General features: G+C 35.5%; 1 protein-coding gene across 1 annotated transcript in view; it reads left to right on the top strand.

Moving 5' to 3' along the window:
• The window catches only part of LOC106689497 (mucin-2), a 125,704-nt gene that overhangs the window by 27,111 nt on the left and 74,581 nt on the right, over positions 1–24,012 (top strand). The gene's annotated exons all lie outside the window — the stretch shown is intronic.

Here is a 24,012-nt window from a genome sequence, read left to right as displayed (position 1 = left end):
TAAGAAATAATAAGTAACGACGTGTTACTTTAATTTATACTTGGATTCATTGAACCGGTTTTGTATATCGTGAAGTTCTGCTGACTGTTTTCTTACTTGTACCCTGTGTAGGTGTCATATATCCCCACAACGTTTTATAACAATTCTTAAATCTGAACTGTTTGCTCCAATGATTAAATGAATTATGATTGGGATAAAGAAATTAGGTATTCTTTGCTCCAATTTGACGCCTGGGACAGTCAATAGAACCAGGTTATTATGTCCAGTTTGTAATGATTGCGTAAGAAGTAGATTGTGCCTGGTTACACAAAGTACCACAAAAACATTACGATCCGATACTCGATGGCGATAGCGGTATTACTTTATGGTCTCTATTTAAATGTCTATATTAATATCATTATCCAGCCATCTGACCAGTTTACGATGAAATAGAGAAAAGACAATAAAGAAATTAAGACCTTGAAACGTGATTGTTTTGGAGAATAAATTTATGATCTGAGATGCTGCCTTCAATAATTACTGCTTTTGGGACTATTTATCCCATTTTAATTCCTTATATAAATACCAATTTAGGTTTCAGATGCTCAAAGATAGATATTGGGCATTTTCTAAATTTGCTAGGTAGGAAAATCAAGTATTGACTCGATCTGGATAAAAGTAAAGCTGATGTCAGGAACAAACTTATCACTGTACTTTGAATTGAAATCAATCACCAGACAAAGATTGATTTTATCTACTTACGACTACCTCTATCACTGTATTATTTTATCTGCTTTTCTTTTAATATAGTTTCATTCGAAAAGCAATTTTATTTTCCATTTATTTATTGGTGGAAAGTGAAATTTTCTCAAATATTTGGGTAATTTTGATATTTTTGCTGGCTGGATATATATGAATTGGTATTTTATTTATTTATCTATGTTAAATTATGTATTTTAGATTATTTTTAACCCTTTAGTAATCACTTTAAATAATATTTCATTTAATTTAGTTAATTAATTTTAATTTTACTCTGATTCCCTCTACCCTCCATTTATTGTTTCATAACCGAAGTTACTTGACTTATCCAAAGTATATGAGCCAACTGGACGGCTATACACGCATTCCAATATAAGTTAGCATTTCTCTCCCTAGTTCTATCATTATAATTTATGTAGCTGGCCGCATTCTGTACCGATGTTGAAATGTAATAGAACTTGAATGGTTTAAAATAATTTATGTCTCAGTTGGTAAATCAGATTAAAAAAGAGCTATAGAAAATTTAGATATTTATGCTGACGAGGATGATATGTTGTGAAGTTTCATTGCGTAAAATTCTTAAAGACGGTTTCTTCCTTGTTCAACTTGGTCCTGTAAGGCTGGAATCCAAATAAAGGATTGGATTCAATTACTAACTTTAAAATAGTCCCTCTCTGGCTACACGAGTGCCAATCTGGACTTACCTTATCTCCATAGGCAATTAATTCCGGTTCTGTGTTGAATATATCAGCCTTGATCCAGTTGTAAAAATGGGACTACTTTTAGCTTATGATTTGTACAAAGCTTAGAAGTAATAAGTAGTATTTCTGTTTATGGTTTTAATATTGATATTTTTTTAATTATACTTAAATCAAGTCCATAACAGATGTAACCAACCATCGATTACCTAAATTTCAAAGGCATAAAAAATGATTTCCTACACCATTATTATAAAGTTGTTATGGAGAACAGTTTCTAGATATTTCTGGTCATTTAGTTATTTTATTGATCAGGAATATAGAAACGTAAATTAGGATAGATCTAGAAACAGACGCAAAACGTTAAAATTCACTCATATTTACAGCTAATAATAATATTCATGTTAAAACTGTTGAAATTGTAAAACGTATAAATGAATACAAAATTTAATAAAAAAATTTTATTGGAAAAAGAAAATAAGTTTGGGCTAGAAAGGAGAACAAAGAAGTGACACATAGAAACCTATCTCGGAAACTTTTTTTTCAGATAGCCATGGTGCGAATTTTCAAAGTTACGTAGGTAAATTAAATTTTAGAATAAAGGAACTAAATTTTCCTCCGAAATTCTTGTCTTATTTCTTTCTTTTTTTTTTTTTTTTTTTTAATCATTTATTTATTGTTATTTACTACTGTATAACATATATACAAAAAGTAAATTTGCTGTAGGTGATATAGTGACATGATACAAACATGTAGAGAATCTACCCATTGATAGAACTCCAATAACATTTCTAGATGAGAAGATCTCGAGGCCATCTTCTTTTCAGACGCCTAGGAGGATTATTAGATAATGAAGGAGAAGCCAGGTGAGAAACAAGTGGATTTGGGTGGTTGGGAAGTTTTCCATGGAAGAAATGGTATCTGGTTTTGGCCAAATTGTCAACATATGGGACATTGAGGTCATGATGGATGACTTGATTTATGACAAAGTAAGGAGCATTAAGGATTGATTTTATTAAGATTTTGGACTGTAAGGATTGGATTCGGGTGGAATTTGATGGTTTAGTGGAGCCTTTTCTTTCTTTAAATCTGGTTTTCCTAAGAACTGTAATAGTTCATATTTCTAACAAAATATTTAGTTACGAATTTCGAAAGTTTAATGAGTAAAAAAAAAAGGTATCATTTCTAATAGTGCAATGTCTCATTGAATTAAAGAATACAAGTTTTGAACAACACGCTGGTGTGAGTTCTAAACATTTAATGGTGTAGCAAATTACTGAAGAATACTCGGAGGAAATACCAAAGCGATAAGAAAAAGTTTGTACGATAGAAAATAGTTGGTGAATTAAGAAGGAATCGGCTCTCAGTTCATGCAAGCCAGTAAATTTATGTCAGAGCGATAGAACCTGTCTTCTCCCCGGGCGACTTTGAAACCTTAAATACCCTTTACACATTATAGCTCATTGATAGAGCACCAAATGGCACATTACAAAGTCAAATGTTCTAAAGCATTTAATTTTTTTTGAGAAATTCAACAAGAAAAACCAGGGTATGTAAAATATATCATTTTACACCTGAGAAGGAGAAAATTTGAGGATTGGGAATCGTTTGTACAACGGGTTTGGGAACCGCTCTCTTCAGTGATCTTTTATCAAGACCATTCAATATTATTATTGAGATATTTTCTAAAATATGACTTGGAATCCTGAAAAGGGGCAGATTCTCCCATCACGCCCCCATATTGAGCCTAGAGAGAAGAAACACTTTTATTCAAAAAGCACTGCATTGAGTTCCTCACTCACACAGCATATTAAAACTAGGTTGGAAATTACTTCTTATTCTACTACATTACTTATAATTATTTACATTATAAATTATAAATTACTTATAATTACTTACATCTATTAAGTCTTATGATACCTAGTCATAGTCAGTAAATTTAACATACATGATTTTTTTTTTTTCACTTATTATTGTTTTTGTTCTTTAATGTTTTCTTTTAAATATTTTCTATTAGTTACCTATATATATCTACATATAATCCTTTCAATATAATAATTAGTAAACATTTTAAGTATATATACGTAAAAATCCAACATGGTCATGCACAATTATATTCAATTACTAGTAACGCCCCATGGATCTCCAGGATCTGGCCTGGACTTAAGCTTTTCGGTGGTTCAAAATAACTAGGATTAAGCAGTTTTTTTTTGGCTCAAGTCCTCCATTGAGGACCTACCTATACGGCGTATAAGCACAGTTAGTCGGTGTTTAAATTTTAGCCACCAAGTTAACAAAAGTCCTTGAAAAAGTTTCAAAACTTTTGTGGTTAGGACCCAATCCAAGTGTGATGGATAAATTTTCCGTCTTAAGTATTTTTCATTTGTTGAAAAATGGAATTTATGGTTTTTTCGAGATGATAAATATGTTTTCCAACTACTTTACTTCTCTGACTTAAGGTTTATTTTACTTTTGAGTAGCCTGAGATTATTAAAGTCTCCAGAACGTATATTCTTATAATACGTTTAAAAAAAAAAAAAAGTGTGTCTGTTTTTATTTTTAGATATAGAAAAATAATAGTAAAGAATTATGAAAAATAGTTAATTGAAAAAACTACGTTCGACGCTAAGACTACTTGTCCAATTTTTAGATTAAGAATAACCAAATAAATATTTGGCTCCCAAGCCTTGTGAATGCGAATTTGAGATATGATTAGGAACGATGTTATTAATTTATTTTCGCACTACTTTCATTTGACAAAAAAGAAAAAAATCTGAGCTTTTCTTGATACTCCATGAATGAATAAATAATTACTGCTAATGTAAATCTGTGATGAAGTTAGTATCTTAAAATGCCGATTATTTACTTAACATCTTATTGGACTAAATTATCTCTTCCAAGTCATCAGAAAATTATAGGTCCTTACCTGTCCATACAACAATGATTTATTCAAAAAAGTACAAGAGCTGCATACTACCTTCTCAAAGATAATGCAGATTGTAGGGCAAAACGTAAGCAGGAAAACCGAGAAATGAAAGATGGAGACTCCATGTTGTATTAAATTGATAAGTGAGTTAAAATATCTTCTTGGACCACTCCCCGCGATCACCTCTAGATCTTATTTAATTATCGGGTGGACTAAAGTTGTGCCCTCAGGCAACTCATCCAACAAATATCAAGTTATTAATATTTATTTATTTTTATTTTTAATGGTTCAGGATTTTTAATGCTTTCATATTAAACTTTGTAATAACGATTGGCCAATAAATTAAGAAATCGTTTTCTTTTTTTCGTATTTAAGCGAAATATTGCTACAACAATTATGATGGATTTTTGTTATTAATCCAAAAATTTTTCCACCTAAATCATATTCAGTTCAATTTTATGAAGCTCGAGTTTATTTAATAAACAGAAACGGAATATTTTGGGGATGAGATTAAATATTGCAAGGATGGATGTTATATAATTCTCTTACTAACTCGAAATATCTTTCTTGGCTCTACAATTCTTCCTTTAAATGAATTTTTTTCAAATTGGCTCTTCTCTATTAGCTCTGGAGATTTATTTCAAAGTGAAAGCATTGCTTAGCTAGGATGATGGTTGAGTTTGTCTAGGTTGAAAACTGTCAGTCCCTTTGTTATATGTTTACAATACCATCCATCATTTTAGCCCTGATAAAGACCTAAATTGTGGGGTGTAAGGTCAGAAATAAATAATTAGTTGAACACTATTTGTTTCTACAGCAGCATATCCTTCAGATTATGTGGTATGGTTAGAAAAGGAAAAAAATGTTTTGAGGTGCATAATTAAGCTAAGTATCTACTTTAAAGATTAACTCGCTTTGTTATAACGAGGAGACAATTTGAAAAACTCATTTATTCGAAGAATTAGTAAGATAAAGGAGGATATTTCCAATAAGTAATTGAATTATATAACATCCATTCCTGCAATATTTAATGCCATCTCCAAAATATTTCGTTTCATGGAATATAGGATAAGTAATAAATAAACAATATAGTCACCAACAAAATATTTTACTGTCAACAACAAGTCCGGCCATTAAACAAACACAACAAGCTTCATTAAATTGAATTTTATTTTATTTAGTTGTATAAATTTGTATTTTAATCACAAAAATCCATCATAATTATTGTTACAATAATTTGCTTAAATAAGAAAATATATGAGAAAAAAAATGTGAATTTATAAACTATGTGTGACTTTGTTCTTTGTTCACGTGTGCGTTGTTTCGTAGATCACAACAGCTTAACAGCCCTCCCTACATGCCAAGTCACAAATTATTTTTTCTTTCTCATCTCAGACCTGACCATCTTATTCGAATTCAGATGCTATCTATCATATACCATGTAATTGTCAAAAACGTGCTAGAAGATTCGTTTACTTTTGAATGGAAAAGTTATTATAAAATTTATTATCTTATAAAATTCTATTGTTAGACTTACGTGGATTTTGAACTGACCGATTCAATTAATGTGGTGAAAAGGTGGTCGATAACTATACTGAAAAACATCTGTTCTTGCAACTGTTCCTGCAAGGAGTCGATGGTGATGGAAGTTAACATATCACGTGATCGTATGAAACAAAGAGACTTTCAACACTTGAAATCTGTAAGAGTGCGGTTTGGGAACTGATGCAGCCGGAGATGAATATTCTCCTCTTCCCTCGACACATTTTTCTTTTTTTAACCCAAACCACTTTTTACCCCTTTGATGTACAGGAAGGAACCCAAATTATTTCTAATCACAAATGACTCCATTACCTAGTAAAAATTGTAGGCACTGAGAAGAATATCCTCGAGAGGCTGAATACGTGGATCATTTCATTCGAAATTAGACATCTGGCCTTGAACTGGAATTTATCATTTCAAAACTCATACATACAAATCAACAGTTAAGGCTACTCACTGATTCACAAGGGCTGCCTATCTAATCTTCTGTTGAAACAAACACAACTATGTGGAATTCATCTCACTATCAGTCTCTAGGGGTACGCCGAAACGTAAGTGAAAGTATTATGTTAGGTCAGGCCATGGGGATTCGAGTGTGGGCGTTGCTCAATTGAAGAAGGTACGTTAATAACGATTATAGTTGATGTACTCGTAGCTTGGAACAATCCTGAGCTTTATTATTATTATTATTTAACCCGTCATCGGTCGCTAGGTCGATTTTAACACGGATGGCCACGCGTTAGAAGTTTTCTAAAATTTCTTAATTAGTGCTCTAGAACGCATTTTTTAAAATATAAAATTTTGATTTAGATTAGGTTTATTTAAGTATAACAAAACTTTATTTTGAACAAGAACAAACTAGTTTTAAAAAAATCAAAAAACAAACAATTATAAAATAGTAATAAACTTAAATTAATATTTAGAGACATACAAAGTTATAAAAAGAATCAAAATACAGATATATCATATTATAAGAACTTAACACTAATCTTTAAAAAAAAAATGATCAGTCTGACGAAATCTCTTGTGCACAACTGGTGCAAGTGAACACCGTGTGGCTGGGACATATTGGTCTTTTACACTGGTGAAAATTCTTTTTTTGTTTTTTTATCCGCTCTCCTCGGACAGAAGGGTCAAAAAACCTTCGTAATAGTGGGTGTGGCGCAGCGAAGAAGTGTGCTACATATTGTTGTTTTGGCAATTCCCACAACAATAATATGTCGTTTAATAATTTAGCCACATCTGCACCGATACCTGTTCTCCAAGAAGGGATACTTCTAAACAAACAAAAGGGGACCTCTGTGTTTAAGTACCAGAGCTTTTCACACCTCTGGGAACCACAGTTCCTTCCAAGTGGTTAATGGGTACCACATACCGAAGGAACAGAAGCCATTAATAGGTAAAGATAGATATACCCAGTGATCGGCAGTGGGTTCCCACCCCCTCTCAGGACCTAGGACAGACGCTCACCTAGGGGGCGTTGTAACTTATACCCAATGAAAAATAGGATTCCAAAAAGGCGACGCCCCTTGTTGAAACAAGTGGGCGCAGACGTAAAGACAGAGCGATATAGAAGCAGGAGAGGTCACAGCAGATCTCGCTCCGCCTCAAGCTGAAGATGTACAAGACCATCATACGTCCGACTCTGCTCTATGGCGCACCACTCATGCGGCACCTCTACCAGACCACGTTATCCAAACTGCAGAGCTTCCAGAATTCCCTCCTTCGGCGAATAGTCAGAGGAACCACACTTTAAAGGGCCAGGAATAGTGTTATCAGAGAGGAGCTCCAACTCCCTTCTGTGCCGGAATTCATAGGCCGTAGGCACATCAAATTCTTTGATGGGCTGAAAGCCTGTACCAATCCCCTATTCCGAGAAATCGCCCCTCCCCCAAAAGACCTGGGAGGTGGCAAAACACGGTCCCCTTGGTCGACGTCCTCTCCGAGAGAAGGATTTCTGGCTCTGGAGCCTGAAGTCACCCACACCTCAATACCACCAGCCGGAATGGTCCCTCCCCATTCTCTGTTAGCTCCCCGGCTATCACGCCACTCATGTACAAACCGCCTTCAGCAGACAATGTTTTCCTCATCTTATAATGCCGTCAGGCAAAGATAAAATGTAAATATGTGTATATATAATTTTTCCTAGGTTAAGTAATATATAATTGTAATTGATTGAGAATAAATCAATAGGAGGTTAGAAATGAAAAAAAAAAAAAAAAAAGCCAGAGAGGAGCAGAAGAAACAAGAACGAAGAGGGGCAAGAAGCACTTCGACCAGACGAAATCGCAAGAAGGGCCACGAGACCTAGACATCCCTTACGAACAATATTAACAACGAAATAGTTATAAACTGTTCTTTTTTTAACTGCAACCCTGAACATCTTCTTATATTTAAATTTTTACGGTCAACTGTATATACATATATCAATTATAATAATAGTTTTTACAGGACTCAATATAAATTAATTATTAACTTATTTTGGATAATTGCCATCAGCGATTATCCTGGCATCCCGACTAAATCTCAAGACAGTACATAGCAAGTGAAAACATAAAAGGACAAATTTTTGTTATAAGGACCACCCTAAAGTACATTTATAGTATTGAAATACAACTGATAGTAAATAATACGTACCTATGTAGTTTCTGCCTCTTCAAATCTACGTTTCCCCAGTTCTGTTAATTTTGTCCTCGAGAAAAAAACATTTTTATGGATTAAATTCACTTGGCGCCCGGGAAGAAAATCGTCACAACTTGAATATTTTTATTGCATGCAACCTTAGTCGCGCGTGAGATAATATCTCATTATCAAGGAAAGAGGGCTGGACGCTTACTCAAAGCTGCTAGAGTGCTAGGGGCGAGTTATAGAAGGAAGAGACTATAAACTGCAGATTCCAGGAAGATGGGAACCACAGTGTCCCACTACCAGCACCCAGACCGAAAAAACTATTAACCTGAGAAAACTTCTCACGCAGCGACCGATGATGGGTTAATTACTGCTCTTGTTACATACTTGCTAATGCATATGTGTGATTTACAATTAAAATTATATAGTGTAAAATAGCATAATATCAATGATCTTCGTCAATCCTGAATGCTGGATCTGCTAGGTAGGGCATTCGTTCTGTTGGTCGGTCATTACAGGTCCACTCACGAATCACTTGAAATTCCTCCTGGCCCCTTGAGTAACTGTATAGAGTAGCTTCTTCTTCACTTCAGTACTTCAAAATCTGGACCTCAGATTGAATGTGAAAAATCTAATATGGATGAGTAATACTCTATTTTATAAGATAACTATCTGTTCAGGCATTAATTTCAATTGGTCCGTAAATGATTTGTCTGTTAAACTGTTAATAGGAATAATAAATCTTATTTACAGTATAATAGTTAAAAGTTGGTATTTCAATCTCGAAAGGCACGAAAACTGATTATTCAATTACAACATTATATTTCATTTTAAGTTATATGTGGAGGAAAATGTTTTCACAACTCAAAAAAATATATATATATTTTTTACTTTATTTAGTTTATTCACAGCTGTAAAAGTATTTTTACAACCAGCGAATGAGATGTGGAGAGAGAAAAAAAAAAAAATGTCATGAAGGCATGAAGGTTAAGGTCATCCAATGATGCCTCTCCATTAAAATTGAAATTTAAAAATCACTTTAAGAGGTTCCTATTCCAGCTCCTTCGTAAACGTCGTCTCGTATCTGGTAAGTCTAGTGTTGATAGTCCTTGCATTAGAAGGTTATTATGTGTTGGAAGTGCGTTGTGAAACCGTTTATATAATGATTTAATGGTTGTTGGTACGTAGGGAGTTCGTAAGTCTTTGTGTAAGTTCTTGTTACTGATGTAGGGGAGAGCGCTACTGATCAGTCTTGGTAATTTTGATTGAAACTGTTGCAGTTTCAGTAAGTTAGTTTTTTTTGGCATATCCGTAAATGTGTGCACCGTAAGTCCAAATTGGTCTGAGAAGGTAAGTATAAATCTTTAGTTTAACTCACACCTCTATAATCCACAACATGACTCCATCATTCTGTCATATTTAAATATACCTTTGCCACTTTCTCTGCCTCCAAAATCGTTCACCTTCAAAGAAGTACAAAAAAGAAATCAGTAACCAAAGCATAAATCTCCAGGTTATGACTTAATTACGTCTGAAATCATGCAGCACTTTCCCTGAAAGGCCATCGTATTCCTCACTGCACTCTATAACTCAGTGTTACGTACAACCCACTTTCCGATCCAGTGGAAATTCTCGATCATTATGATGTTAAAGATGATGATGATGATGTTATAGCTAAACAAGCCATCTCATTTACCATCTTCATATAGACTAATCAATCTCCTTCCAATTTTTGCTAAACTTTTCGAAAAAATACTATATAAGAGAATACTACCTTTCATAGAGACAACCCCACTTCATCATCAATTCGGCTTCCGCCATCGCCATTCTACAACCCATCGAGTCATAGACTTCATAGCTTTTGCTTTCAAAAAGAAACTATATGTAACAGGTGCCTTTCTGGACGTAAAAAAAGCATTCGATAGAGTTTGGCATACAGGACTCCTTTATAAACTGAAAAGAGTTCTTCTCAGCGCCTACTACCTAATCCTAAAGTCTTATTTAGAAGAGAGATACTTCCGGATTCGACATGGCTCATCCCTATCCTCATATTCACAGCAGAAGCTGGAGTTCCCTGGGATCTATACTTGCGCCATTATTATAAACTTTGTATACCTCCGATTTTCCCACAATGAAACACACTCTCACGGCCACATATGCCGACGACACAGCCATTTTAGCCAAGCATGGCGACTCAGCACAAGCCTCAGAACAATTACAAATACACCTAGCTCACATCCATGAATGGTGTATCAAATGGAAAACAGGGATAAACATTGAGAAATCAGTTCAAATAACTTTTACACTCCGTCGTAGTCTATGTCCTCCTGTTTTTCTAAACGAACGAAGTTTAACCCGGACAGACACAGTAAAATACCTTGGATTGACATTAGACAAACGACTTACATGGACCTTCCATATAAAAATAACAAAACAAAAGCTTAATTTCCGACTTAAATTATTATTTCATCTTTTAAATAAACGATCAAAATTACCACTTTCAGAAAAACTAAAATAAATTTTAAAAATTTTAACAACAATGGTGAAGTTTTCAAGTCTCATAAAAACGTTATATGTGACATATAAACTCCACAATCATCGAAATGGCATTAAAAAAATTACAATATTATTTTGTTCAATTATCAAGATATCGGTTTTATTTTCATATTAATTGTTTTGTTTATAATGTGGTAGTGAACAAAATTTTGTCTCAAACTAATAAACAACATCTAAGGTGTCACCGCAGGATGAATACAATGCTCTTGAATTGTTGGTATTTCTTACACCAAAGGTTATCATGGATGTTGCAACTTTAAGTAACATTTAGAATTGTTTGTGCGGTTTACTATTAGAAACCTAACTTGGCGAATATTATTTCGTTATTAATAAATAAAATAATTTCTAAATTTTAAAAAGAAACAAATGAAAATAGTATCATTACAAGGATCATGAAGGCATGAAGTGAACCTGTCACTGAATTTCTTTTTGTAATATTTATATATTTAAATTGGTTTATTATGTAAGAGGTAGTAAAATAGCATGATATTTTACTTTTGAAATTTATAAAATTTAATGAATAAACTAACCATCTTTCAGTTTCAATGCACATCTAAAACTTATGCAATTTCGGAAAAAAAATAAATTAATTTGAAGGGCCAAAACTCACAGATAATACCACTTTTAATAATTAATATACGTTTTCTGGAATAAAAATAAATTTCTCTAACTTCCCTATCAGGTAAGTGTGAGGTGAACATGTATACTGCATCTTACTAAAACGAAGTTATGACTGATACATTACCTTAAATGGGACTATTTTGTTAAAAACATGAAAATGATACATTTGATAGCTGATTTGTCTAAAAATTATAATTCATTCACAAACCTCATTTTTTTTATACTGCTATGCACTTTTATGTTATTCTCAGTGGTTTCGTAATGAAAAATAGACGCTAGATCGTGTTTAGTGTTACAGAAAGTTTTTTCTCATGAAAACCAAATGAAGACTCGTCTATTACACAGCCGTATCCTCAGTCCGGAGTCACGAATGTTATACAACTATTTTGGGGGCGCTTTTGTAATTGTTTATGCATAACACAATTACTCAATCCAATTACTGATATTCTTCCTATTTGGATAAAGAATAATAACAATAAATAAATTAACTTTCAGATCCAAAGAGCTATAATTATATATTACAACATCGATGATTGACTATTTGTGATAATAAAAGGAACATGGTCCGTGCGTGATTAAAGAAAAAAACTCAATTATTCAATATGAGCCAAAGTTTCGCTTGATCGGGACTAAACAAATGCTAATATCTGAATGCGATAAAAATTAATTAACAATGAAAATTAAAAAAAAAGAAAAGATGTGCATTACATAAGAATAACAAAAGGTATTATTAAATTAATGAAAATGGAATTAAAAACAAATGAAAAAGAAATATAAAATACAGTACACGTTAAAAGATGGAAAAAGGAAATGAGAGTAAAATCAAAAATAAAGAAAGATAATGAACAAGATAGGAAACATTCATTAAAGATAACATGCAATTACGAAAATGTAATGTTGACATGAAGTAGAGGCGATTGGTGGTTTGTATAATACGTTACATTGAATGAAAATAGAGTACAGATAAAATATATAAATATAAAAGAAAAAGGATGGATGGTAAATGAAAAATAAAGTAATAAAATAAAGTAGAGGGTACTGGATGAAGGGTGGAAACTTGTGCTCCAGGCCAAGCACGCGTACAGAGAGAGGCGCAACGTGGACATCTCAGTGGCTAATCCCACTCCGGTCCACAACGAATGGGGGATCTTCCAGCGGGACAAGCAGCCCAAGGCGAGACGTCCACCTCCAATTATCATTGCTCCTGCCACGGCGCAACAGTCAGTTAAAGAAATGCTGGCGATCATTGTAATTGAACAATTCACTATTTATAATTCCTCGCAGGAGACCCGTCTCTATCTCGAGACAGAAAATGACCACAAACAGGTCAGCGAGCTCATGAAGAAAACTGGACTAATCCAGTTCCACACATTTGCTCCATGAGGGACGAAGAGGTCCAAAAAGTGGGTCCTATATGGATTCGACTTGGAGACTGACCTCCAAGGAGTATCCAGTGACCTCCAGGAAAATTTGGTCCGGCGACTGACAAAGACCCAACCGAGTGGCCATCGAACAGAAACAGAGCTACTACAATTCCTGACGGAACAGCACGTCAAAATATCAGACATTAGAAAGCTTGGAGCCATCGACCATGTCCGCTTCCGTGTATCCCCCTTCAGAAAAGTCGGCTGCCCAGTCCAGTGCAGGCAGTGCCAACAATATGGGCACATAATACGTTATTGCAACCGCACTGTGATATACCCTAGGTGCTCCGAGAACCATGAATTCTCCCAATGCACTTTGACAGGGCCACCCAAATGTACTATATGCAATAAGGAAGGGCATATGGCGACCTACAAAGAGTGCCCTGTGCGGGTGAACCTTCTGGAGAAGAGGAGGACCAAGAGGGAAGTTCCAGCACCACCAACAGCGCAGCCCAGAAGACAGACACCCAGCAGGAAGATCCAAAACGACGTCACCTTCTCTGAACTGATGGGAGGATATCCAATCCAGAAGCCACAACAGCCGTCGACCCAGCCTGCCCCGGTGACCGGTGAGATGATGGGTAAGATCCTAGCTCGCCACTATGACTGAGCACCTAGTCATCAATTACAATGTCAGAGGCCTCTCACCGAAGCAGGCTGAAATCGAGCTTCTACTGCAGCAGCACAGACCATCAGTCGTGGCGCTCACCGACACAATGCTCTCCACCTCGTCACGGATGTACTTTCAAGGGTACACCGCATACCGAGAGGCCTGCCACCCCGGAGCCCGTGAAGGAGTCATGGTCTTGGTCAGGAGAGACATCCCGTCAACAAGCATCCCGAACCCAGTGACGACTACCGAGGGTACTCATCTAGTCACAGTGGACGTCCGGTTTAAACACCGTCACACGGTCACCTGTGTCTACAGGAGACCTCGGGCTGGTCTCACGTCTGTGAAGCTGCTACTGCAACACGCCCAGAAGACTAGCCGGCATGTTGTTCTTGGGGACTTCAATGTCCGGCACACCGCCTGGTTGTGTATTAGTAACAACCCACTGGGTAGTTACATCACTAAGACCAGGCTGTCTCTCTTCCACCCGGGAGTGCATACCTTTAAGCACGCATCCCAAAAGAAACAATCATTATCGAAAACTTATATAAAAATTAAAATTATAATAACGTAAATGTTCAAACCGAAATATTTAGGCCTAGTAGAGTTAGGTTTGTCTGTAACCAGTTTTGTTTTTCTCTATATTACTTTTTATAGGGAGAAAATATTTTATTGTAAAATTATAAACTTTTCCGCACTTTAGGGCTATATGTATTCATTCAGACCATATATAAAAGGAACAAAATAATATTATATATGTTAAATTAAAAATATAAATATAATATAAAATCGGCAATAAAAATGATGAAATAAGTAAAACATTATGTATACATCGCAAATAAACATAATTAGATAGCTATATTAAGTAAAGGTAAAGAATTTATTTATAAAAAAATACAAGTAAAATAGATAATGTATTCACATTACAAATAGATATAAGTAGATACATTAATCACTCTGATGACTTTATTAAGGTTTGGAAGCTGGAAATGGCCCTGGCCAAAGCCAAAAATAAGCCAGTTGGTAATATTGGAATAGTGGTTGAAATATGGTGGATACTAAGAACAAAGGTAATGGTGTATTAATAGTTGAACTACAAGCCGTGGGCCTTGGAAATATTGCAATAATAGCCCACAATATTAATCCTCCCTTTCCAAGCTTTTGCTTTCCGAATAAAATTTAATGACCGAAAGCTTATGTTCAAGATTTCATGGAGAGCCAACAAGACTACACCGCAATAATGACAATTGTGTCCATGCCTTCAACAATTTTTGGGGCACCAAAAACTTAATACACACGTGATCTAGCCTTTTCTTTTTCATACATTGTAGATTTCCGAGCAGCTTGCTCATTCGTTTTTATCCAAGTGAAAACTATCATATTATTAATACGTAAATGCTATCATCTTCTTGTAAAATATCACCAATGCTGTAATCTAATTCCGAAATCATCCCAAACAAATCGTAGTCCGTCTTCCCAATTATACCATAGAACACTTATCCTGTCTGGGTGAGATGAACCACTTTGTTCAATGTGGACCATTAGTGAAATTACCATTAGTGGTTACTTCTGATCAGTAATAATATCACATCGAACTGATATTTTATGATTTGTAATCTACCGGAACACATGATTTTTCTCTGAAAAAGAAACAAGTCTTATCTGGAGACAACTTTAGCATTGCCTTATTATTAACTTATAAACATGCAACTAAGTTCACGTTGCAATCGACACCCATAGGTTTGACATGTGTAAAGTAGTAATTTATTTATATTCATACACATGTGTGTGGGTGTGTAGATGTTTTTTAATATCAGCAATTGATATAAAAATTTCATATTTACAACAAATTATTACTCTGCATATACCAAATATCTGTTTAATTGTTCTATACCTCATTAGCTAAATATATTGTTGAGGCCACACAGGCCTGCCTGTGGTCGAAGGCGTTGGTTGGCAATGTAAATTATGTATTACAACACTACCTGGCACAGTGGGTAGGGCCTTTAGAAAAATATATTCCTTTCACCAAAAGGTTCTTTACTTATACCAAATCAGTTGCTATTATATATCTGTTATTAACAAGCTTTCGAAACCACCGCAGGCCGCATTTTTCACCCATGATTGCAAATATCGCTGTAGCGATCAACCAGGCGCATGCCAATACGAACCCCTATATTAGAAAACAGAACATAAAACTACCGTTCTATGTTAGATATCTATATATCTAGATAGCGATTCATAATTTATAAGACTTTTTGGGTCGGACAAAAAGAATTGTGAGAGAATTTGGTGACATTTAACAGCCCAGACTCATGGCTTACGTGATGTTGGATTTTTAAAAATATGAAAAATCAATGGGTTCGCCAGAGTGTGGGGGGAGGTGTAATGAGCTAGGGTTACGCATGCCACTGCTGCCAATAATTTTTTTCACACTTTATTTACAAGCTTTATTTCTTTACAAATTTATTTCAATTATTGGGTACCATTTAATTTTAAAAGAGTATGATTTTTGGTCCATCCATCCTGGTCCGCCATCCGTCCGAGTGCCTCCTCCTCCTTCCATGGCGATGCCATCTGCTGTTTTGATATTTCCAATCACGCAGCTGTACAATCCAAAAATCTCTCATCTGACATTGCGGACATCTGCATTAAAAAATAAAAGCGTTTCTGTAATCATACCAAACCTAACTAAAACCCATAAATTCCAATATTTAAAAAAATATTATGATTGCCCTTATTCAAAAATTCTTTTAACTTCACCTTAATGGTTTAAGACATCGTTCTAAAAGTTTCAAGATGTTTCTAACTGAAACCAGGACAAACAATTAAAAGCATCCAATTTTGATCAATGATTTCTGCTTAGCATACTGACTTACTGCTTTAAAGCAGAAACTTCAGAGCTTTAGAGTTGAAATAATTCATGAAGTGACATTGTTTGTTATACAAATTGAAATTTATTACCATTATGCTGGCGAGTTTAACATATTAAATGTAGCATGTTTGGTACCAACAGTGAATTTAATAGTCCTGAGAAGGGTGACACAGTATCCCCCAAACGTAGAGAACATTGTATTTTTGCCATAAGTATTTTGATCTTTAAAAAGTATAGGTGAGATAATGAAACAAATGAATAAAAAACAATTATTTTCTTGACTGGTTATGTTATGATTGCAATCATCTTAACGGAGAAGTCAAATGTTTTTATTTTTGTATTCTGTAAAATATGAATGACATCTGGACATCTTTTATAACTAAATGTAAATAAAGCATATCAGCTTTTAATCTATTTTTTTATTTTTATTTTGTGTCTTCTATTCATATTTTTCCAGTCTAAAGGTGTTACACATGCTTAAGCCTGCTTATATCGGCTTGACAAGCACGTTTAATAAAACATCACATTGATTTCGGAAAACTACATTATATTGTACCATAAAGTATGCACAAAATAAATAAATGCTTGAGCGTGTCTGACAGCTTTTAATCTATACTGTATTACTGATAAAATTGTTAATCATGTAGACTTGGGAATAAGTTGAGCGAAGTACTCAACGGAATATAGGGATCTAATTGTTCCAGATGAAGTTACCAATGCTTTCACCAGCGTGAGCAAAGCGTTAGGAAACATTCTTGCCCAGGTCGACCAGGTTGCGTTTCCCAACCATAGGCTACGGTAATATCTTGTCTACTACCCGGCTAGTATAACAACCGTCACTAGCTGACTATGGAAAAGAAAACTGATGCCTCTTGACTCATCAAGCACATTACATTATTTTTATTATGATATTATTAATATACAATATTATCACAGTATAAGTCAGTCACCGATTTCAATGTAGGTTTTGAATTTCATCAAGACTGCTCCGAACTGATATACCTAGTAAAATAAAGTGATTATAGTTAAATAATATTAATTAGAAGGATTTTCCACAACTCACAACTCCCAACTTCCGAGCTCCGTTATAAACGGTAAAATATTTTTTCCATTATAGTTGTTAGTGGAGACTCTTGGGAGAGGATTGGCGATAGTTACATAGTTTCGATGAAAAATTATGTAGTTCCTTATTAAACAATCCCGTATGCTATGTTTAAGGCTGTGTTGTCCTTAATTCCTTTGGACACAACTAATTACACTTCATTTTATAAAACAAATTGCATACATCTAACCTCAACGTAATTGTTATTTGAAGACATGCATAGATAAAAGTGTTACGCTAGAAAAATATCAATCTGAGAACCATTGAGTTTAGTGATTTTCAAACCTAATTCAGACTGGAAAAATGATTTTTCGACTTCTATAACTAACATAGTTTTGAGTTTATAGCAATTAAATAAGGTACAATCAAGAACGAAATACTTAATATTGAAAAATATTTAGCTATTATTAGTGATAGGGGAGGGAAGGTGAGACTGCAGATAATAAAGAAATTGTAAAAGAAATAACAGCTAGAAAAAAGCTATTTTTTTTGTGTTTTGCAGAGTGAGGAGTGTCTTTACAAAATAAGAAGCATTGAATTATTGATTTGTTTACAAGGAACAAACTCTAAATGAAAGCTCGACAAATTGTAGTTTCCTAAGATTTTTTTATTGACATAGCAAAACAATTGGCTATGGAATTTGAAAAGAGATCCCGTGTGCGACTAGAGCCTCTTACGGTAGAATGGGCCAGAAGATGAAGAGGAATAAATATAGAAGCTCTTCGGCAGACACAGGCCCGCTGACTGTGATGAGAATATAGACTATAAGCGTCTCACTAGTTTTTTTAAATGTGGAAGGATGCATTTTTCTTAGTAAACTGATTATAAAAATAAATTTTGCTATAGTCATCATATGAAATAAGCACAATAAATAAATTCAATAAAACTGTCACCATCATTAATGATTTTTATGTTACAATGTGTATTTTGAAATGCAAAGTCAACTAATGAATATAAGTCAACTAAGGGCATTCTACCCGCGATCCAAAACAATTACCTACCGCTTTTTGAAAAGAAACTTTCGGAATTAACCAATATTTCCCCCCTATAAGATCATTATGTCTAAATAATGTAATTCTAACTTAAAATAGTAGATATTCAGGATAATGTTGTTTTCGTGGTGTTTAAATTTCCTGCAAAACAGAAAAAAAATGAAGATTGAATTAGGATAATTGTAAGCTAAGATACAGCCGTTTTAACTTTTACTCATATTATTTTAAAAAATGTAGAATTTAGGCAAGTTTTCTTTGAATTTGGTTTTCTATTATTTATTTTTTTGTTTTAATAATAATACTTCATAAAAAATCATACATAAAAAAACGATCTCATAAAAAAAAAAAAAAAAAAAAAATGAACATAATCAAACTATCTGTATGAAAAATAAATAACATAATCATAAAATAATATAGTCTCTAGTCACATTTACACTCTAATATACAATATTTACACAATCTACCTGAGGATCACTGACCCCACTCTATCCCCCACGTGTGAGGGGTAGAGCAGAGCTCAAAAGATCCCAGTGCATCCCTCTCGCCGCATCACAGGTAGTGAGTCAGTGGAGGCTGAGCAAGTGCGCTAAAGCTGCAAACACTCAACTGGAGTGGAGAATCTGACCATTGCCAGAACTCCAATTGTCCATTATTATTTTAATAAGTCTCTTGGCCACTGCCGTTTCAACCTTCTAGGTGGTCTGTAGAGATGGGTGGAACTAGATAAGGTGTGAACCAAAGGATTAGGATGGTTGGAAAGATTTATATGGAATTTTGAGAATTTGGTTGGTATGAGATCAAGGACAAAAGGGATATGTAGGTCATGTTGTAGTGTTCTGTTGGAAACGTAATAGGGTGCATTAACTATGGTTCTAAGGATTTTGGATTGAAAGGATTGGATACGTTTGATGTTCGACGGTTTAGCAGTTAGAAAGTTCAAGTCCGTAGGTCCAGATAGGTTGGAGTATAGTCTTATAAATTAGTAGTTTTTTTTCTAGTGAGAGATGAGAGGTCCGGCTGAGCAGTCGGTATAGTTGGCTGAATCGTCTGTTGAGTTCTTGTCTTTTGAGTCTAGTATGTTGGTTCCAGGTGAGTTTTTTGTCCAAAATGAATCCGAGGTATCGCACTGTGTCGGATCTGGGTAGAGGTATATTATTAAGAGTAACAGGTGGACAGAAGCAGCGGCGGAGAGTGAAAGTCACATGGGTGCATTTCGATTCATTGACTTTTATCCGCCATTGGTTGCACCATTGCTCAATCCGGGTGAGATGTTTTTGGAGATGTGATGAGGCTATTACATGATCGGGATGGAAGGATAGGATAGCTGTATCATCACTAAATGTTGCCAGGAACGTGTCTGGAGTGATGGGAATGTCAGCAGTGATGAGGATGTAGAAGACAGGACCCAGGACACTGCCTTGGGGAACTCCTGCCTCGATGGGGTAGATATTTGAGTACTCAGAACCACTGCGAACTCGAAAGGCACGATCTGAGAGGTAGGAGCGGACGGTAAGGTATAAGGTTGGGGTAATGTGGATTTGAGCTAGAAAAGCAATCAGGAATACCATACCCGGTAAAAAGCTTGCGCTATGTCCAGAAAGGCACCCGAGCAGTATTGTTTCTTTTCAAGAGCTGAAGAGATATAGTCAACGACTCTGAGACCTTGTTGAACTGTGGAATGCCTAGGGCGGAATCCAAATTGATGTGCGGAAAAACTGTGATTCAACGATGGATAGGATACGTTTACGGAGGATTTTTTCAAAAATTTTTGAGAGGATTGGAAGTAGGATGATTGGTCTATAGGAAGCAGGATTATTAGGAGGTTTTCCTGGTTTTGGAAAGAGAATTATAAGGGAATATTTCCAAAGGATAGGGAAGTAGGTTGTTCTTAGGATACAATTATAGGATATGTAAGGAATATAATAGCTTTTGGGTGGAAGTTCGGGAAGGATTTGAGGAGTCCGAAGATCATATCCTGGAGATTTACGAGGAGTCAGCATCCTTAGTTGATATTTGACCTCAGAAGGGGTGACTGCTCTAGGAGGTAAGGAGATTGGGATTGGTGACGATAGGTATTCTTCAATTGTTTGGGTTAGGTCAGTATGAAGTTCAAGATGCGGAGTGAATTTATGAGAAAGGTGAGTGGCTAGTTCTTCGGCTTTATCTTTGTCGGATGCTGCCCATGTCCTATCATTTCGTCGGAGGGGATAGGAAATATGTTTGGATTTTAGGATTCTTTTGGTCATGTTCCAGAGGGAATTGTCATGAGTAGAAAGGGAAGAGAGGTAGGAATTGAAGGACTCGGATCGATGGTTGGACAATTCTCTCGTAACGAGTTTACAGTAATGGTTATATGTGCGACGATCAAAAGGATGTCTTGTGCGTTGCCATAATGTTCTGTACTGGCGCTTGGTTTGAATGAGGTCTTTGAGCTGTTGTGGTAGAGGATTTGTCTTGCGTCTGCTGGGGACATTATAGGGTGAGGAGGCAGACCAGACAGCTTGTTGGATAAGGTTTGTGAAGGAATGGACTGCGTCATCTAGGAAAGGAATTCCAGCTTACTTACCCCTTATGAATGAGGGTGGAGGTAGTACAGGAATTGGGGATATGGAAATAGTTAGGATTAGTGGACTATGGTCTGAAGATAGGCGAAAAGATGGTTATCGAGGCGTGAAAGGAAAGTGTTTAGAGGGCCTAAGCCTTTGTGTATAAAGAAGTCCAGGAGGTCAGGAGGAGAATTGGGACAAAGAATGTTGCATCGAAGGGAATTGATTGCAGACAAGAGTGATCGCCCACGGTAAATGGTGTTTCTAGCTCCCCATTGTTGATTTTTTGCGTTGAGGTCTGTACCTAGAAGGAAGTGTTGTCCGAGGGAATCAAGGAAAGAATTGAATTGTGGTTGGGAAGTGGGAATTCTGGATGGGGAATAACCCGCAACTATTGTTATGAGGAATAGAGAAGTTTGGATCGATACGGCTGTGGTTTGTAGGAAATTTTGGGCTTGTAGAAGGACTAAGTGATGTGAAAGAGATTCGATGGATAATGACAGCAGTGCCACCATGTGCTGTTCCGTCAGGATGGTCCGTTCGATAAATTGGGTACTGAGTTATGTTCATTAGTCGTCTGGTGGTAAGTCGAGTATCAGTTATTAGAGCTACGTCAATATTTTTGTCGTGTAATAAGGCCGTTAGTTCGTTAACGTGGTTTCGAACACCATGTGCATTCCAAAGGAGAATCGAAAGAGACCTAAATGGTGCCATTTAAGGGTTTCTTGGTGGAGGAATAAGATTAGAGACTAGATTTGTAAATAAGGAGATGAGTGGAGTGATAAGGGATCTAAATTCAGATAGGAAAGAGGTGAGGAGGTTTGTGAGGTCTGTCGCGTTAGGAGGAGGGGGGGATACAAGTTATCTCATAATTAGGCTTTTGGGAAGTAGATGAGGTTTGAGGAACAGAGGGATAAGAATGTTGGGATTGAGGTTGAGGATAATGGGGTGTAGGTTGCGATTGTGGCAGGGCCTGAGTTGCCTGTTCTGATTCTCCAGTCATTTGAGCGAAGGACACTCCTGGTTTGACAATTCTTGAAGGTCTCCTGGATGGTCTGGTAGCATCTTCTTGTCTGGGACCTGCCTGTTTTCTGGATGCTAGATTTTTATACGTCTCGCACCCCTTGTTGTTGGCCGGATGCCCTTCTTTATGGCATAGTGCACACACGGCAGGTGCTTGCGTAGGCTTGCTGCACTCAACGGATTTGTGTTGTTGGCCACACTTAACGCACCTAGGTAAGTGATGGCAATAATGTTTAGTATGGCCATACACTTGGCAGTTGTGGCATTGCACTATTGTTCTTTTAGGGTTGGGTTTTTCAACTATTACTCTGGTGTAATACAAACGGTTCACATTATAAATTTCTTCAACTCCAGGTGTTTGTTCGAGGTCAACGAAGAACAGGGGCAATGCTATTTTGTTTGATGCACTATGTGGATCTTTATTATCTTTTAGTACGTTAACTACTTGTCGTACTACGTATCCCATGGCCGTCAGTTCTTCTTTGATACCTTCCGGTGTTGTTGAGGGGTGTAATTATCTGATGACTACTCTGAACGCCCTCTCCTGACGTAGCTGATATGTGTGGTAGCTTCTTCTAAAAACTTTTGTTCCAGATAAATATTTTATTATTTTCCTGTATGTTTCTGCGGTATCTGGTATTAATTTCGTATCATTGAAGCGACTTTAACAAACATATGTACCTGGGTTAGCTACATAATTAATTTGTTGGCAAAAAACATGAACATTTTTGATGTATTTGATAAATATTGGCGGTGGCTTGGGTTCTCTGGGGGTCTGGTTCGCTTCCATGTTGTCTACTGGTAATACAGTCTATTGTGGGACACGAAATAGCATATGTTCATTTACTGACTGGTTTTCTATTATAACTTGAAAGCTGAATATCTGATATTTTAACTTAGAATTACATTTTTAAGACATAATGCCCTTATAGGGGGGAAATATTGGTTAATTCCGAAAGTTTCATTTCAAAAAGCGGTAGGTCATTGTTTTGGATCGCGGGTAGAATGGCATTAGTTGACTTACATTCATTAGTTGACTTTGCATTTCAAAATACACATTGTAACATAAAAATCATTAATGATGGTGACAGTTTTATTGAATTTATTTATTGTGCTTATTTCATATGATGACTATAGCAAAATTTATTTTTATAATCAGTTTACTAAGAAAAATGCATCCTTCCACATTTAAAAAAACTAGTGAGACGCTTATAGTCTATATTCTCATCACAGTCAGCGGGCCTGTGTCTGCCGAAGAGCTTCTAAATTTATTCCTCTTCTTCTTCTGGCCCATTCTACCGTAAGTGGCTCTAATCCCACACAGGATCTCGTTTCAAATTTAAAAGCCAATTGTTTTTCTATGTCAATAAAAAAATCTTAAAAAGTAAATTTAAAGTAAATAATTGTACAGAATGGTAATAAGTGATGAGAGAAGTGGAAAATAAAATGTATACATAAATAATTGAATAATTTTACCTACTTATTCAATTACCTATGTATACATTTTATTTTCCATTTCTCTCATCACTATATTTTATTAATTCCATTCTGTGCAATTATTTACTTTATGTCATTCTGTTTATATTTTCTTTTCTATTTTCTCTATTCATTGGTTTTTATCTTGTTCTGTTCTTAGCCCTGATGAAGGCTAGAAATGCTGGCCGAAACTTTGGTACGATTAAATAAGTTACTTCATCTTATTTGTGTTTTAATTTTACCGCACCCTTCTTC

Source organism: Halyomorpha halys, unplaced genomic scaffold (assembly GCF_000696795.3).
Source record: "Halyomorpha halys isolate HHAL.00 unplaced genomic scaffold, Hhal_1.1 Scaffold1380.1, whole genome shotgun sequence".
NCBI lineage: Eukaryota > Metazoa > Arthropoda > Insecta > Hemiptera > Pentatomidae > Halyomorpha > Halyomorpha halys.
This window is presented reverse-complemented; position numbering and strand designations above follow the sequence as displayed.